The following is a 17,443-nucleotide window of genomic DNA, read 5'->3' on the forward strand; positions in this document are numbered from 1 at the left end:
GGCCTTAATTATCTGCTTACTGAACATTCACATGCACACACATTCTAGCAGAGGTCACTAGATAAAAAGAGAACCAAATGGACAACTTCTATTATAATTGAAAATCACAGCTAATTATTGTCAACAATAATACTTCAACAGCATTTCAATAGAACAAATGCAAGGCAAATACCCAGCACAACCCAGAAACTGTATGGTTCAGTATACCACATCTGTGGAGTCATTGAGGGGTCACAATCTTCCCTTTATTGTTCCCTAGTTTAACAAATATTTGAGTCCCTGCATAGAATCAAGGTTTATTTTAATTTCATGCCCTAAACATTTAGGACCGGATTTTCATGTACTTGTGGAAACTCTGTGGAGGTGTAAAAATTGTAGTCGGGACACATATCCCCAGTACCCCCAATTCTCACCAGTCTGGATTAAGGGTCGTGAGCCTGTACTTTGTACTTCTGACCTGGCTGGCTCCATAGCAGGGATGACATGTCCTAATCCCCTGCAATTTTCATGGAGTTGGGCCAGTTTTTAAATGATTCCTCGGTCACAACTCCTCAGAGGTGTCATGAACCATAATTTGGATGAGGGAACCTTTTGAAAGGTAAGCTCAAAATGTATTACCCATGCCCTGCTATGCCCCCTATGCAGCCCTCTTGGCCCCAAATACCCTCCATGCCTTGCTATGTCCCCACCGCCCCCCCACCCCCAAGAATACATAATGAAGCTTGGCTGAGAGCCAAGACATCCATTATTCGGTTGAAACAGCTGCACCCCAGGGAAAACATTGCTTGTTTGACAGCTCTTGCTCTGTGATCTATTCTATCAATTGCACAATGTTTATTTACACAAGATAAAGAGATGTCACGTGCTTGCGGTTTTATTATTGATATTTTAAATGGTCTGAATGGTTGACGCCTTTCAGGAGCTGTAGTAAAACAGTTAGGTTGGGAATTGGCTCTTTCACTCATGCGCGTGAAAGAGTGCAGAAATCTCCCTGAGGCACAGAGCTGCCTCAGGGAGATTAAGATCGAAAATGAACGTTGAAATAAAGAAAAAATAAAATTATTCAGACATGTCCCCTCATGTGAAACTGTCACATGAGCTGGGACTGTGCATTAATTTTAATAAAAAATTTTCTGAAAATTTTAAATCATTTATGAAACCTCATCCCACCCATGGATGAGGTCCCAGGAAAATGCAAAGGCCGCCTGGGCTCTTCGCCTGCCCGCCAAGGTTGGACGGGCAGCTCCATTAATTATTTTAATTGTTAGTTAAATGGCCTTAATAGGCCTTTGACAGTTCAGTGGGTGGGCAGCCAACTCAGCTGCTCGCCCGCCGAACTGAAAATCTAAATGACACGTGATGACGTCGGGACTCACACCCGATGTCACCCTACGTCATTTTACACCTCGACGAGCGGGCCCTGCTTCTGCTCATCGAGCCGAAGATTCTGCTCATAGACAGAATTCCACCAGAGATAAAGAGAGAGGGTCCGACAGGCAAAGCCATCAACTGCTGCAGCCAGTTAAGCAGCAAAGTAACCACCTACAATACCTTAAAAGAGAAACTAAGCCTCTCTCTCTCCTTTAACCTGTTCCATCTTCAAACCAACCCGTGAAAACAACCTCTGGGCAGGTAAGCTCTAGGAACCATCATAACTACTGAGAGATCTCTGTACATTTGAGACCTTCACTTCAGCTAAAGTAACAAATCAACTACAAATCATCAGACTTCCACAGTTAAATTGTGTTAAATTCAATTTTATAATTACTGTTTTACCTTTAATGGTATCTAATTCTTGAGAAATAAATTAACCCTCTTCATTTTTAAAATAGAAAATCTTGCTGCTGGTTTATTTAAATTGACTCAATTACTCTGAGGATAAGAAAATACACATGAGGAGCCATTAGGGATGGTGGTGAGTGGGTGGCATGAGATTGCATGATTTGTAATGGATAGGGCATGGGGGGTATGTGGGGGTGTGAGGGGTGTGGGCCTGAGGGCTGTTCTTTGTTTTGCTGTCATTATTACAACTGGCCCAGAGTCCCAGTTGTAATAATGCCCACCTCAGCACTATTAGCCCCTATGGCTATTTTCAAACTTTTTCCATGGAAGGCGAGTCCAATTCTTGTTATCACCCATGCCCCGGAACGAACATCCCACATTTGATGGCACTTTGTCTCAAGGCGGGCGCACCGAACCAGGAAATTCCCTGACTCCCAATATCCCCTTCCCCAATATAAATCCAGCCCTTAATCTCTAGGTTATATTGAATTGAATGACCTCAGCTTGCAATGGCAGTGGAGGCAATGCAGTTAGGATCAGCACCAGGCAAGAGAGAACAAGTAAGAAGGAATGAAATTACATTTATGAAGTGCATTTCAAGATGAACCAAATCACTTCACCACCAATGAAGCATTTTACAAAGGGTAGTCACTTTTTCAATTAATGGGGTTGTGATAGCCAATTTATGCACAACAAAAGCAATTAAATAATGACCAGATAATCTATTTTTAGTGAAGCTAAGAGATAAATATTGGTCATAAAACCAGGAATAACTTCCTTCCTTAGTTTGGGAATGGGGAGGGGCATGCGAAAATCAAGTACAATCATCCAATGGCCTTACTTGTCCATTTTCAAGAAGAGTCACTGGCTATTGATCAGGAAGAAGAATTTTGGCTAATTTTCTCCTCTGTAACCTAGAGGCATGGAGGTCATTTGTAACTACTGAGATCAGCATCTCAGCACAAACTAGGTATTGAAACTAGGGCCTTCCTCATCTCTATGACCAATTACTAAATACACTTGGTGAACAATTAGGACACCCCATGCTTTCTCATGACAAATGTTAAAGCCTTTCATTGGCCTGGTGTCTTTTTTTAACCCTTGATGTTATTGTTTTATTTTATTCTAAAATGAGATGGTCATTGCCTCAACTTCTATAAGTTGCCCTATAGGAGGGTGTGACCAGTGCAAAGTACATATGCTGAATTTCTGTGTTAGTGAGGATAATACATTAAAACAACTGTGAAGAGGATTGAGAATGGGAAAGTAGAAACTGCTGTTGCATGGGGGACATCAGGCTCAGCACACATGCTCCACTGCTCATCCTGAATACAATCTTTTTGTGTGGCTTTAAGGCATTTAGATTTGGGGGTGGGTAAAAAAAAAGAAAAATCCTTTATAAAAAAAGAAAGAAAAAAGATTGATGTTCTGAAGAGCGGTGTTTGAAGGGTGAGAAATATGCCAGATGCTTGAACTATTTCACATAGAGTTGGCTGGATTAGTACCAGCTCTATTATGAGCACCTGCATGCACTCAGTCCCTATAAACAAGACTTCATATCAAAACCTCGGCACCACAATTGGAATGCAGTTGTAACAGCAGTATGTGTGGTGTTCATTTCCTGTAATTAAAGGAATTATATTCCTTAAAGAACATATGTACATTGAAAAAAGACAATACTCAGAGCTGACTATACAATCACAGCAGGTAGCGCTGACTACAGCCACGTTATACTTCTTTCCCGGTTATTAGTGATTCAGGATATAATTTTTAAGTCTTATCCTTTTGACAGCTGTGGCAAATCAAATTGACTTCATTTTTTCTAAATATATGTCTCCTTATAAAAAAAGATTGTTCACTCCCTCAATGGTCGAGTGACAATGGGTGAAATCATCCCAGATTTGCACTAAGTGCGGTAGCAGGCGTGAAAAAGTTTTTTTATCCGCTGACCATAATGGCGGGTTTTCGAGCTGTACCTCCCCATCTTGCCTCATAAATTATGCAGTCACGGGAAACACGCTGGATCACTGGTGGGCGGCCTCTGATTGGCCCACTATGCCATTACCTCGCCGCTTCCTCATGCCGGACACCAAATTTAAAATGCAGCCACGCGCACACTTTTCAATGCATGCAGCCCAGGACCTCTCCAGTCAGGGCATGGCCCCAGAAGCCAGAAAGATTGCAGCCACATGATTCAGTGACACGTTGCTGGGAAACCTTCTGGGTGCCATGTAGGTCCACTGCAAAGTCCTCTACCCTCGCTCTGGCCACAGGAGGCCCATCAGTCTCACTATTCCAGCTTGGGAGGTGGTAGCAGAGGTGGTCAGGGCCAACACTGCACACAAGAGGTCAGCCATGCAGTGCAGAAAATAGATGAATGATCTCATCCGCGCTGCTAGGGTAAGTCAACCATCTATGGTATGTGACTGGCATATGACTGGTATCTCAGTCATATGCCAGTTCAAGGGGCATTACTACTTACTCTCTCATACACACCCTCAGATCTCCATCTGGCCTCATTTACTCTGGAGATTGCCTCCTCATCCTGTCCATGGCTCCACTTAGCACACATGCACGCCTGCCATCCTTCTTATTTGGCCTGGAATCCGCCTTCCTCACACTCTCCCCATCTGTCTTTATGCAGTTCAGGATCGTACACAATTACTGAGAGAAATCCCTGACCTGGGGTGAAGTGCTGGGCATCAAGGTCCTCACACATCTTGTGGATTCTCACTCAGGGGTTTTGCAATTTTGGTATTTTTTCTTAAATGTCGGGAGTGCACAGAGAGATTTCTCAGTCATTTGGATCGGGGCCAGTTTTCTCTTTAACTTAAAGCGACAGCATACCTGGTGAGTATATCTTCTTTTGTTTTTAATTATCTTAAAGACTCACAATCGCCAGGTGATGGGTAGCGTCGGATCTGATCTATCCTTGTCGTCAGTTTGTTGTGGGTGGCCGAGTTGTACTAATAGTGATAGAGTTTATCTGCAGACACTTCTTGGGTAGAATCATTAAATATATTGATATTATACTCAGCAGCAACTACACATGTGCTTTCAACCCCATCTGACTGTTGAGGTAGCCTGCACTACTCTCCTATTGGTTACTACAGATCATGCGATCTTCCTTAACATGTATTATTCTTAAAAGTACATTGCACAGTAAATAATACCATAATTACTACAGTCTCCTTGCCTATGGCTCCTTGTTATGTTTGTGTCACTCAGATGGAAAACCTTGATTCCTGCACAAGATAATGGCAGGTGTCTTGGTCCTGGGCCTCATCCCTGTGCAGTGTAACCTTCAGACCAAAGTGATGGTCCAGCTTCGCAATCATTTGACACATTACTGATGCCTGCACCACAATGTTGCTTGTCATTGCTGCCAGAATGTCGTGGGCGGGCATCATAGAGTTCCGTCATTCTCTCTGTGTGCTCTCAGCACATTTGTGGTGGGGCTGCCCTCTCATCTCTTCAGCATCTGTGACCAGTGATGCTGTGATCCTGAAGGGGTCAGGTGTTGAAAGCTGACAAAGGATCAGGCGCATTTAAAGTTTCACAGCTGTGTCTCCCTGATATGACCCTGATCACAAAGCACAAGGGAGCTGCCCTCAGCCAGACAGGAGTCAGACACTCACAGAGGCTATGTGAAGATCTATGGAGTGTCCTCACTACATTCTCCAAGAATCTAGCGACTATCAGGGCATCCATTGCGTCTCCATGACGTGAGCCTGAGCACTGAGGGTATGTGCGCTGCTATTAGCCACACAGATGCAAGCTGAGGATGTCAGGTTTGTCCTCACTGCATTTCGTCATCATCCTTGCTGAATCTTGTGACTATGAGGGCCTCCTGATCGTGCCTGCCTCATCTCGCCAGTGCAACATCCTCATCGCTGGCATCTTTGCCTTTGAGGACCTCATCACCATCATCCCCTCAAAGTCCTCCTCATCAGAGGAGAGGTGCAGCTCTTCCATCTCCTCCTCAGCCAGGTCCTCCCACCGTTGCAGAGCTTGGTTGTGGAGTGTGCAGCAAGCTATAATAATGCACAACACCCTCTGGGTACTGTACTGTAGTGCTCCACCTGGACTGAGACACCCGCCTTTATCTTGTGCAGGAACCAAGGTTTTCCATCTGACTGACACGAACACTGCTCATCATAACAAGGAGCCATAGGCAAGGATGCTTTAGTAATTATGGTATTATTTAGCGTGCAATGTACCTTTAAGAATAATACTTGTTAAGGAAGATCACATTGTCTGTAGTAACCAATAGGAGAGTAGCACGGGCTACCTCAGCAGTCAGTGCAGAGATGGAATTGAAAGCACTGCAGTGTAGATGTTACTGAGTATATTGTAAATATATTTAACGTTTTCACCCAAGAACTGGCTGGAGATCAACTCTATCACAATTAAGCTGCTAAGGATGTAGGAGTCATGGATGCTACCTGAGAATTGTGCGCAGACCTGTAAGATGCGTTTGTGGTGGTCACACCGGCTGAACATTCAGTGAGCAGAAGCCCTTGTGGTTTACACAGTTGACTGCTTGTTGCCATGGAGATCTAAGTGCCACATGAGTGCAGTCAATGGCACACTGCACCTGTGGAAAACCAGAGATCTGTGCAAATCCCACTGCCCTTGCTTCCTAACTTTCTTGATCCCAGGCGAAATGCACAAAGCTCTGTGCCTTCGCGAAGATGGCGCCCATGACCTCCTGGATACACTTGTGCATGGAGGCTTGCGAGGTCCCACACAGGTCACCCGTGGAGCCCTGGAAGGGGCCACTGGTGTAAAAATTGAGTGCCACAGTCACTTTCGTGGCCACTGGCAGTGGATGCGCTCCATGCGCCCGTGGTGTGAAATCCTGCAACAGGTGGCACATGTGACTGACCAATTCCCTAGACGTGCAATCTTCAGTGACATTGCTTCTTGGTCATCTGTAGAATGAAAAGCGCCATCTTTATACCCTGGGCCTATCAAGACACCTACAAGTGATGGCTCTCCGTGGATCTTCAGCTGCATGCCCAGCAGGCCCTGCTGCCCCTTCATCTTGAGGGAGGTTCTCCTCCCTTTGCCAAGCCATGTGCCTCCACCACTCTCTTCTTCTTCTCTGGTCTCTGTAAACCATGAGGCATACTGCTAAATCACAGGCTCCATGATCCTGATATTCTCCTCCTGCAGGATCAAAGAGAGAGACACATGGGTTAGCATGGGTGTACTAAGAACCTCTCTTGGTTAAGTCTGAATGCCCCTTCAAGCATGTAGGTGAATGTTGGCCACCACTTGGATAGCCAGTGTGTAGTGCGCTTCATGGCTGTCCGAAACCGCACCCACCTCTGCCTCACTCCACCTGACCAATTGGAAACAGTTTCATCCACCGGACTACATGCTGTGCTCTCAGCTCAGATGCAGGCATCCTCCTGACCTGCACTGCAAGGCTGCACTGTTAGCTTGAACAATGAGAGATACTGGTCCAAACCTTCATAAAGACATTGCAAGAGACTCTGAGTGCCTCCAACAGTGACTGCCCAATGGCCACCTTTCACAAGGGGATTCTATAACTTGCCCAGTCAGCCAGTTGTTCTGCTGCCCCCTAAAACTCACATTAAGTTGCAGTCAGTGCCTTAGGGGTGAAAAGTTCTGGAGCAATTGGTGGCACTTTCATGCTTTTGTGTTGCTTGAGTGGGCAGAAAAGCTTCAGAGACCCAACTCCAAGTATCTAAATGAAACTGCTGCTGAATGGTGTCAGCTGCGAAAGAATGCTCACTTTTGACAAGTTTTTCCAAATGCATGGCCTCACCCTTCCCCACCCCTCTCCTCCCCTCCCCTCTCCCTCCTCCCCCTTAGCATGTGCTTGTATACTTCCTTCAGTCTGTGCTGCCTTTCCCCCAACCCCCACACCCTCCACCCACCCCCGGCCTCATCCGAACTGGAGCCCATGCCCCGACACCTCACCGAAAGCCAGATGGGAAAAAGTGACTTGCCTTTGTCCCCGCTGAGTGAGCGGCGCCTCTTTCTTGATGTCCCGTGGGCGGTGATCAAGAGCATTGTGCAAGGTTGTGTGCACTTAGCTCTGAGTTCCCCTCAAAGTTCAGGTTGCCAGGTGCAGGCCTTTTAAAGGCAGTCATGAAGCACGCTGTTCTGAAGTCACACCATCGTGGGTAGTAAATTTGACTGGGGGGTGTGGGAGATGATTCCGGTGAGCAGGGCTAATAATGAGATGCTAAAGTATTGAAATTAGGTTCCCAACATGCGGCGGAAGGAAATATGGCCCACCATTGACAGGCGGAGCAGATGATCGCAAACTGGTTTCACAACATTGTAAAACCAATTTTTGGCCTTCTGACATATTGTCCACTCACACCCACCATGACGCCCTCCACCAACGGTACCAGATGATTCCGTCCTATATCTGATGAGCAGCAGGAAGTTCCAGGGCACAGGCTTCAATCTTTGCTATGGTATGTTGTCTTTGCATTGTGCTAAGATTCGCCCTAGTGCACCAGCTCCCAAAATGGCAACACAAATTATCCCAGCTGCTGGCTTTCATGAATCTCGGCAATACTACTTTTCAATGCTGATGGCTGTGCCAGCCCCATGTTTGACATTGCTGCCACCAGCATGGATATTGTACAATTTGAAAACAGCCTTAGCTGTTCACACCCACCACCTCCCATAGAGGAAAGGAAAATTGTCTACAGTTGCTCTCATGATTGTCATTCAGTGGCGCTTGCTGAATGCGTGCACGTGGTGGATGTCACTTGATGACTGGATAGTGTTTAGCTGCCTCGGTCCCCTACAGTTAAGAGCTTGCTGGCATTTACGAACAAGGCGCACACTTGAAAGGAGTAAGAACATAAGAACATAAGATATAGGAACGTGAGTAGACCATTCGGCCCTTCAAGCCTGTTCCACCATTCGATAAGATCATGGCTGATCTTCTTGTGTTTCAATTTCCACATTCCCATCCATCCCTGATAACCTTTGATTCCCTTGCCAAACAAGAATCTATCTACCTCTGCCTTAAAAATATTCAATGGACCCGCCTCCACCGCCTTCTGAGCCAGAGAATTCCAAAGTCGCACGACCCTCTGAGAGAAAAAAATTCTCCTGATCTCTGTCCTAAAAGGGTGACCCCTAATTATAAAATAGTGCTCCCTAGTTCTGGACTCATTCACAAGAGGAAACATCCTTTCGATATCCACCTTGTCAAGGCCATTCAGGATCTTGTATACTTCAATCAAATCACCCCTCACTCTTCTAAACTCCAGTAGAAATAAGCCCAGTCTGTCCAACCTTTCCACATAAAACAACCCATTCATTCCAGGTATCAATCTAGTAAACCTCCTCTGAACCGCCTCCAATGCATTTATATCCTTCCTTAAATAAGGAGACCAAAACTGCCCACAGTATTCGAGGTGCAGTCTCACCAATGCCCTGTATAACTGAAGCATAACATCTTTATTTTTATGTTCAATCCATCTCGTAATAAAGGATAGCATTCCATTAGTCTTAATTACTTGCTGTACCTGCGTACTAACTTTTTGTGACTCGTGCTAGAAAACCTAGAACTCCCACACCACATGGACAGCAGCGGTTCAAGAAGGCAGCTCACCATGACTTTCTCAGGGGCAACTAGGGATGGGCAATAAATGCTGGCCCAGCCAGTGAAGCCCACATCCCATGAATGAATTAAAAAAATCCCTCTGCACTTCAGAATCATACAGTAATATACTGTTTTTTTTGTTCTTCCTGCCAAAGTGAACAACTTCACACTTTCCCACATTTAACTCCATTTGGCAGATCTTTGCCCACTCACTCAACCTATCTATATCCATCTGCAACCTCCTCATGTCCTCTTCACAACATTCTTTCCTATCTACCTTTGTGTCATCTGCAAATTTAGCTACCATGTCTTCGCTCCCCTCATCTAAGTCATTGGTGAATCGGAAAAAGCTCAGGCCCCAGCCCACTTGCCACATCCTGCCAATCAGAAAAAGACCCATTTACGCATTGTCTCTGCTTTCTGCCAGCCAGACAATCTTATATCCATTCTAATATGTTACCGCCTACACCATGTGCTTTTTCCGTAATAACCTTTGACATGGCACCTTATTAAATGTCTTCTGGAAACCCATGTACAGTACAGCTACAGGCTCCAATTTATCCACCATGCATGTTACAGCTTCAACAACTCCAATACATTAGTTAGACATGATTTCCCTTTCACAAAACCATGTTGACTCTTCCCGATTGCCTTGGACCTCTTCCAAGTGCCCAGCTATAACCTCCTTAATAGTCGATTCTGACAACTTCTCCATGACAGATGTCAAGCTAACTGGCCTATAGTTTCCTGTTTTCTGCCTCCCTCCTTTCTTGAATAGAGGGGTTAAATTTGCTTCTTTCCAGTCTGATTGAACCTTTCCAGAATCTAGCAAATTTTGGAAAACTAACACCAGCGCATTGACTACCTCATTAGCTTCCTCTTTAAAGACCCCAGGATGTCATCCATTGGGACCTGGAGAGTTGCCAGCCCGCAGCTCCATCAGTTTGCTCAGTACCGTTTCCCTAGTGATTTCAATTTCACCAAGTTCCTCTCTCCCTTTCACCTCCTGATTTGTAGTTATTACTGGAATGTTTTTTTGTATCCTCTATGTGAACACAGAAGCAAAATATTTGTTCATTTCTTCTGGCACTTCCTTATTATCTACTATTAACTCCTCACTGTCACTGTCTCAAGGGCCAAAACTCACTTTACTTACTCTTATCCTTTTTAAATACCTGTAGAAATTCTTGCTATCCATTTTTACATTTCTAGCTAGCTTCCTCTTGTAAGAGGAGGGCACGTGTGGCAATTTGATCCCTAATGTTTAGCACTAGGGAGTGGGAACAACTTAGCTTCACTGCCTCACCCCATTCCATTTTCAGTCTACCTTGTGCCTGCAGGAGCAGCATAAAGTGCGAGAAGCTGAGGGGCGTTGGTGAAGGCAGGCGACGCCATTGCCACAAGCATGACCATTGCTGTCAGGGGACCCAGTCTGGGCTAAAGAGTGCCCACGTAGGAGGGCCCCTGCCCCTGAGCACATTGGGAGGCCACCAGGATTTGCCCGGTGATCTCTGCCTCCTGTTCCCCCTCCCCCCGCTACTGATAAAATGCTAGCATCAGTGGCAAGAGGCCCTTAATTGGCGATCTTAGTGGTTCAGTTGTCTGCTGGGTGTGAGGACCATCTAATGACACCTTACCTGCCACTGGCAAGATGCCATGGTGGCAGGAAAATGACAGGCACATTATCCCCTGGCCTTCTGCACCATTTTAAGAACTGCCTCAACACCACCTCCCAGCCTGTCCCCAGAGGACTGCAAAAATCCAGTCAGTTATGTCACAATTTACCAAAATAAGAATTTCTTAGTGATGTCACCAGTAGGGGACAAGGTATTCTCCTAGATGGAAAGAATGAAAATAAGAGAGAGAATTTTCCAGGAATAATCTTGCACATCTCCTAGTGGTGAATTCTAGATCATCATTAGCTAAATATCAGCATTCGATTGTCATTTAAATTCATCAGCCACAGAATGACAGCAAGCCTTAAAAAACGGAACACAACAAAATAAGTGAAGAATATATTTCTCAAAGTTTTAGAAGCTCAGTCGGAAAACAGTTCACACATATTGAGATTGTTCAGCCGGTGATTGTTGGCACAAGATTCAGTGGCTCCCTATTCAGGCACTAAACATTTGCTCAAAAAAAAATCTGCCCCGAGCAGCTATTAGCCATTCCACTGAGGTGGATGTATTTCTTAAAAATGTGACTTTAGTTTTTGTGGGTAGAAGGAGTTTTTAAACTGTTCTTTCAATAAAGGATAAGAATTACATTTTTTGCAATTTATTTAGTGCTTTTCACAGGATCAGGATGACCTGAAGTGCTTTCTAAGTGAAGTTATTAGAGTGCAATCACTTTTATGTAGGCAAACCCAAAAGACAATGTGCAATTTCACACAAACCACAAATGAATAACTGACGAGGTCATCAGTTTTTGGATACTGTTGTTAGAGGAAGTTGGTACAGGCATTGAAAGAACTCCCTCCTATTGGTTAAATATTTCAGAGGCAGTGTTATAGAGTTAATTTTCCAGACAACTTTTCTTGGTGGAAACATTAAACTTTATTTACAAGACAGCAGCAGCAGCTACATGCATGCATCTAACTTTTTCACTAAAGAAGAACACTCCCCTGGAGGTTCCCCACGCTGCTAACTGGTTTGCATGGATCATATGATCTTACAACACAGGGTTATTCTTAAAGCTACAGCCCTAACGGTCATCAGAGCTATAATTACTACAGGCAGATTTAACATCTCACAAAAATACAGCAACTTAAATAATGCAATGTTCTATCAATACTGTGCTAAAATATCAGTCTAGAATATGTGCGCAGGTCCATAGTGGAGCATAAACCCACAATCACCTAACAAGACTGCTAACAACTGAGCCAAGTCAAGTCAGAAAGCTAATTAACTTCAGTAATGCTTTTATACTTAGTCACATTTTTGAGCTGCTTTAGTCCACTATCGTTCATATATTTGTGATTTATTTGCACAATTTCCCCTACTTGCCTTTTTCAAATTTTAGTAATATAATCTATTATTTTGATTTCTTTATGCGTCTATTCTGCTAATCGTAATATAAAGTCATTTCCTGATAACTGCATCATTTAGGAATCAACAGTTGCATTATCACTATTGGAAGTTATGTTAATTACCTGTTGTCTAGAGCTTAGCCAGTGTAAAGATCCTAATAATTGCTCAATTGTAATATTGAAAATACAGTGCTGTATGCCTGCCGATAAATTAATTTTGTACTGCAGTATCATTTTCTTTAACGGTACGCTCCTAAACAAATTGCGAATTTGTCTATATGTTTAACAGGTTTTAAGTCCTCCCACATTGTACCTGTTTTACCATGGTGATACAGTCCACTCCTGCTAAATGTATAACCAATTCATTACAAGGCTGTGTACTCTGCTTGCTGCAACAATGGATATGCTGGTGTATGACACCTGGTTAGTGAATTGAATTTAAACTATATTGGCCCTTTATACTGGACAATCCACTGTTTCAATAGGATTGTGCTCATGGGTGTAATAGAATAAAGCATACTAACAGAAGGTTTCCGTCACATGCATACAGGTAATTTATTCATTATCTACAGCAATTAAAACAAAGCACAGAATAGCTGGTCAGCTTAATGGGTAAACCACAACTAAGTGATTTCTCTCATAGGTTCAGTATCCAGAGATTACATGATTTTTAAAAAATACTTGTTTCTGAGCACAAACCTGTTTCCAAAATATGAAGGTGCAGTTATTTTAGTTCAAACTGAGAAGTGAAATCCCATCAGCTCTCCATTTTCCCTCTTTTCTCACCATTAAGGGCTATGCACCATTAAGTGACTTCCTATAACTAATGGCAACATTTTGTTTAAGTGCCAGCTTCATGTGTAGGTAATAGTACATCTGTATTTTAAAAGATACATCACTGTCACATTTTCTAATAACACAGATATGAAACATAGTTGAGGGTTATCTGAAATAACTTAGGGCGGAGGAGGGAGTAAGGGCTGGGGATGTCCAGGTCAACGTGCAAGGGAGGGGTCTGTGGAGACAATGACTGCATCCTGAGAAGTGAACTGAGGGTGAGCATGGTAGGGGGGTGATGCTGAGTGTGAGAGGGGGCAGAGTGAGCTGGAAGGGTGGGAGGCTGAGTGTGCGACAGCACTGGTAGAAGGGAAGGCGAGGGTGGTTAGTGGGGGCTCGGAGGCAGACACAGGTCCTGGGGGATGGGAAGAAGGAGATCGGGGAGGTCAGTGTGGATAGGGATGGGATTCTCAGGAAGGTAGGGAATGTGCACGTTCACCTGGACATCCTAGAAAGACAAGGGTTCTGGTTGGTAGGTGGCAGTGGCGAGGTGGAAGGTGATGCCGGGGGCTCAACAGCGATGAGGGAAAGGACATGGGTGATGGGGAGGGGAAAGGATGGGAGAGCTGATCAGAAACTTAACAACTACCATGGTTGCCGAAATTAAGAATGAGCGTATCCTCGTGTTGGATGGGCACAGGCGCTGCATGGGAGTGTGATCAGTGTGTGGAATGAGATGCAGGTCATCTCAGATGGATAACTGAAAGGGAATCCCAGCAGGCAGCATTGAAAATGCTCAGGACTGTGAGATGAGTGTGATGGATGAAAGCTCCATGTGTGAGGGCGAGTTCTCGCACAAGGCACCGAAAGGCCTTGCCACACACTTCTCCCTCGGGAATCACTCATGGTCTGGCTGCATGCAGCTGAACTGCTAGTGGGGGTGGGGTGGCGGATGCAGTGGGAGGACTCGCAAAGCCTGTCAATGAAGCTGAAAGACAACTTTACGCATTATTCAGTGAAAGTGAATATATTTTCAGATTATAAAGTGACAAAACAATTTCACCCATGCAAACACTTTTGATCAGATATTCTTAACTTTTCTAGGCATACCACTTCTTCTAGGTTCTGCCCTGACATCCTCAGCAGGGCTGACAACAGCCTGTGCAATGATTGACCCTGTTACCTCTGATGACTTTGGCAGATGTCCTCTGGAAAGCCGAGGCCTTGAGGGCCCCAGCTTGATTTAGCTGTCCTCCTGTGGGCCAGCTGTTCCCTCTGCGGTGACAGAGGACAAGGTTAAAGGGGGGGGGGGTCACAGGCAAAGGGGTCTCAGTGGAGAGGACAGCCTCTGAAAGTCCTGAGTAGATTACCCAGGGGTGTTCAGCTACCGCTCATTCTCCCTTGGGGTGCCCAAGGACCTCAACCTGACTCCTTGAGGGGAAGGAGCACCTGGAGGGACATCAATGCGTCCCATTTACTTCTCATGTTACCACTACAGGAACTCACACATGGCTACCACGTTGGTGTGCAGGTCTGCATACACCTCCATGTTCTGTTGGACCAGGGTCTCCATGGCATTCACCATCCTTCCCATGGAGACCTCCATACGCACACATGTGGGCACCACTTCATCAAAGAGCAGGTGGACGCACTCCTCCAACTCACATGTCACTCTGTTGAGTGCTTCCAACAGCTCTGCGTGATGTTCTCCCACCTTCTGCTGACACCAGGCTGGGTTGGAAGGCTGAATCCAGAGGCTCGTCATCTGACTCGGGCTCACAGATGCCTCTTCCTCAGCAGTCCTCCGAGTGCTGGGAAGCTCAGCTGAACCTGCCTCCTGCTGCAGACAGGTGTCCATGCAGTGACCACCAGATTGTGAACCTGAGCTTGCTCTAGATCTAGAGAAGTGTGTCTCTCTGCGCTGGTGGAGGGTGTGGTAAGTGATGTGATGAGTCTTCCAGGATGTTTATTTCCAGCTCTTCAATGGAGGAGGTGTCCTCTTGGCTGGAGTTGAGGATGTGGATGGAAGTGAGGGATTGGCTGGCTGAGGGCATCTGTTGTTTGGCAGATGTCCCTATGAACCAAAGTGGAGATAATTTGTTCAGGACAGCAGAGCCAAATGCAGGAGGGAGAGCACACACAGTTGCATTGCAAGAGGGATGGTGTGTGCAGGATCCTCTTGCGGGTGCTCACCGCCATCCTCACCACGCCACAGGCACGGTCCACATCCCCACCAGTCAGCACAATGGCATGCTCCTCAAAGTGAGTGAGGGCCTAATGTGGGCCACTCCACACCTGGCCTGGGACCTCTCCTTGCTGTTGTGAGTAGGCTTCTCCTACATGGAAACAGATGGAGAGAGTGTGAGCGGGAACATGGCACTGCATGAAATGTTCGTGTGGTGAACAGAGGCATGGGCAGGATGAGGATGCAAGCTCCAGAGGATATGAGCCTGATGGAGATGTGAGGGTGTGTGTTAGAGTTAGTGATGTTGTCCCTTGAGGTGTGAGATCCCTTTGGATGTGTGATGGGTTTGTGGGTTGAGAGTGATGATTTACCCTCGCAGAACGGATGAGAGCATTCATCCTCTTCCTGAACTGGATGGCTGACTTCCTCTGTGCTCCAGTGGTATGAACCACTACAGCCACCCCCTCCCAGGACATATTGGTGACTTTGGTGGGCCTTCTGTGGCCAGAGCTGTGGTTGAGGATATCACAGCAGCCTTCCACAGTGTCCAGCAGGTGCCCCAGAGAGGCGTCACTAAATTTGGGGGCTGTGTCTTCTTTGTTTTCGGGGCCATCTGTCACCTGGAGCAGTCCTGGTCTGTAGACATGAAGTAGGCTCTGCTCTGGTGCACTTTAAATATGGTTCCAAGGGTGAGGAATTGCTGAGGTTACAGAGGGGCGGGCAAATCCAAGCCTGCCCACCAGCGATCCGGTGTGTTTCCTGTAAATGCATTATTAATGAGCTGGGATGCGCCGGGAATGGGAAATTACAGTGTGAAAAGCTGCCATTGTGGCCAGCGGGTAAAACATCCTTTTTCCCACCTGCTACTGCACTTGGTGCAATTCTGGGATGATTCCGCCTATTATCACAGTAATCATACAAGTGATTCATGTATAATCTGGAGTATTACTTAGTATCTATTAATGGAACAAATTAAGAATGTTAATAGATAATTAAGTATTGTTTGAGCAAATTCTAGAACTGAAACTGTAAATTTGCTTTCACATCCTGTTGAAGACACTTGTTAATCTCTTGTTCAGGGTTAGTTTGGGATACAGAGTACAGCGTTCCATTAGTGTTACTGCATTGAGCTGATCATTTCTCACTGAGCTCTTGCAACAATCTTTTGAAGACTGACTTTACTTGTAGAGGTGGACGTTTAGAAATTGTTTTAAGCTCATTTTTTAGCGCGTGCCTTAACTCACAGACACCACTCAGGTCCCAAATTTGTTCTTCTGATTAATTAAAACAAAATAGGTGGCTAATATAGCACAACTATTGATTGGCAGCCAACCAAATGGTGGGTATCAATATTGTGCGATTCTGGTCAGTAGACAAATAAATAAAGAGGCAGATAGCTAGCTAGATAGATAGATAGGCCACAGATAGATAGTGGGATAGATGGATAGAGACAGGTAGAAAGGTAGATGGATAGTTAGAGTGGTAGTTAAAGCTAAAAACTGCGGATGCTGGAAATTCGAAATAGATTGGCTGAGATAAATATATAGAGATATTGGCAGAGACAGATAGGTGGAGATAAAAACAAAAAACTGCGGATGCTGGAAATCCAAAACAAAAACAGAATTACCTGGAAAAACTCAGCAGGTCTGGCAGCATCGGCAGAGAAGAAAAGAGTTGACGTTTCGAGTCCTCATGACACTTCAACAGAACTGAGTGAATCTTAGGAAAGGGGTGAAATATAAGCTGGTTTAAAGTGGGGGGGAGTTGGGGAGGGGAGAGAAGTGGGTGGGGGGGGTGGTGTGGTTCTAGGGACAAGCAAGCAGTGATAGGAGTAGATAATAAAAAGATGTCACAGACAAAAGAACAAAAGAACACAGAGGCGTTGAAGGTGGTGATGTTATCTAAATGAATGTGCTAATTAAGAATGGATGGTAGGGCACTCAAGGTACAGCTCTAGTAGGGGGTGGGGTGGAGAGGTTAGCAGGGCATAAAAGATTTAAAAATAATGGAAATAGGTGGGAAAAGAAAAATCTTTTTAAATTATTGGAAAAAACAAAAGGAAGAGGGA

This window comes from Carcharodon carcharias, chromosome 14 (genome assembly GCF_017639515.1).
Source record: "Carcharodon carcharias isolate sCarCar2 chromosome 14, sCarCar2.pri, whole genome shotgun sequence".
In the NCBI taxonomy this organism is placed as follows: Eukaryota; Metazoa; Chordata; class Chondrichthyes; order Lamniformes; family Lamnidae; genus Carcharodon; species Carcharodon carcharias.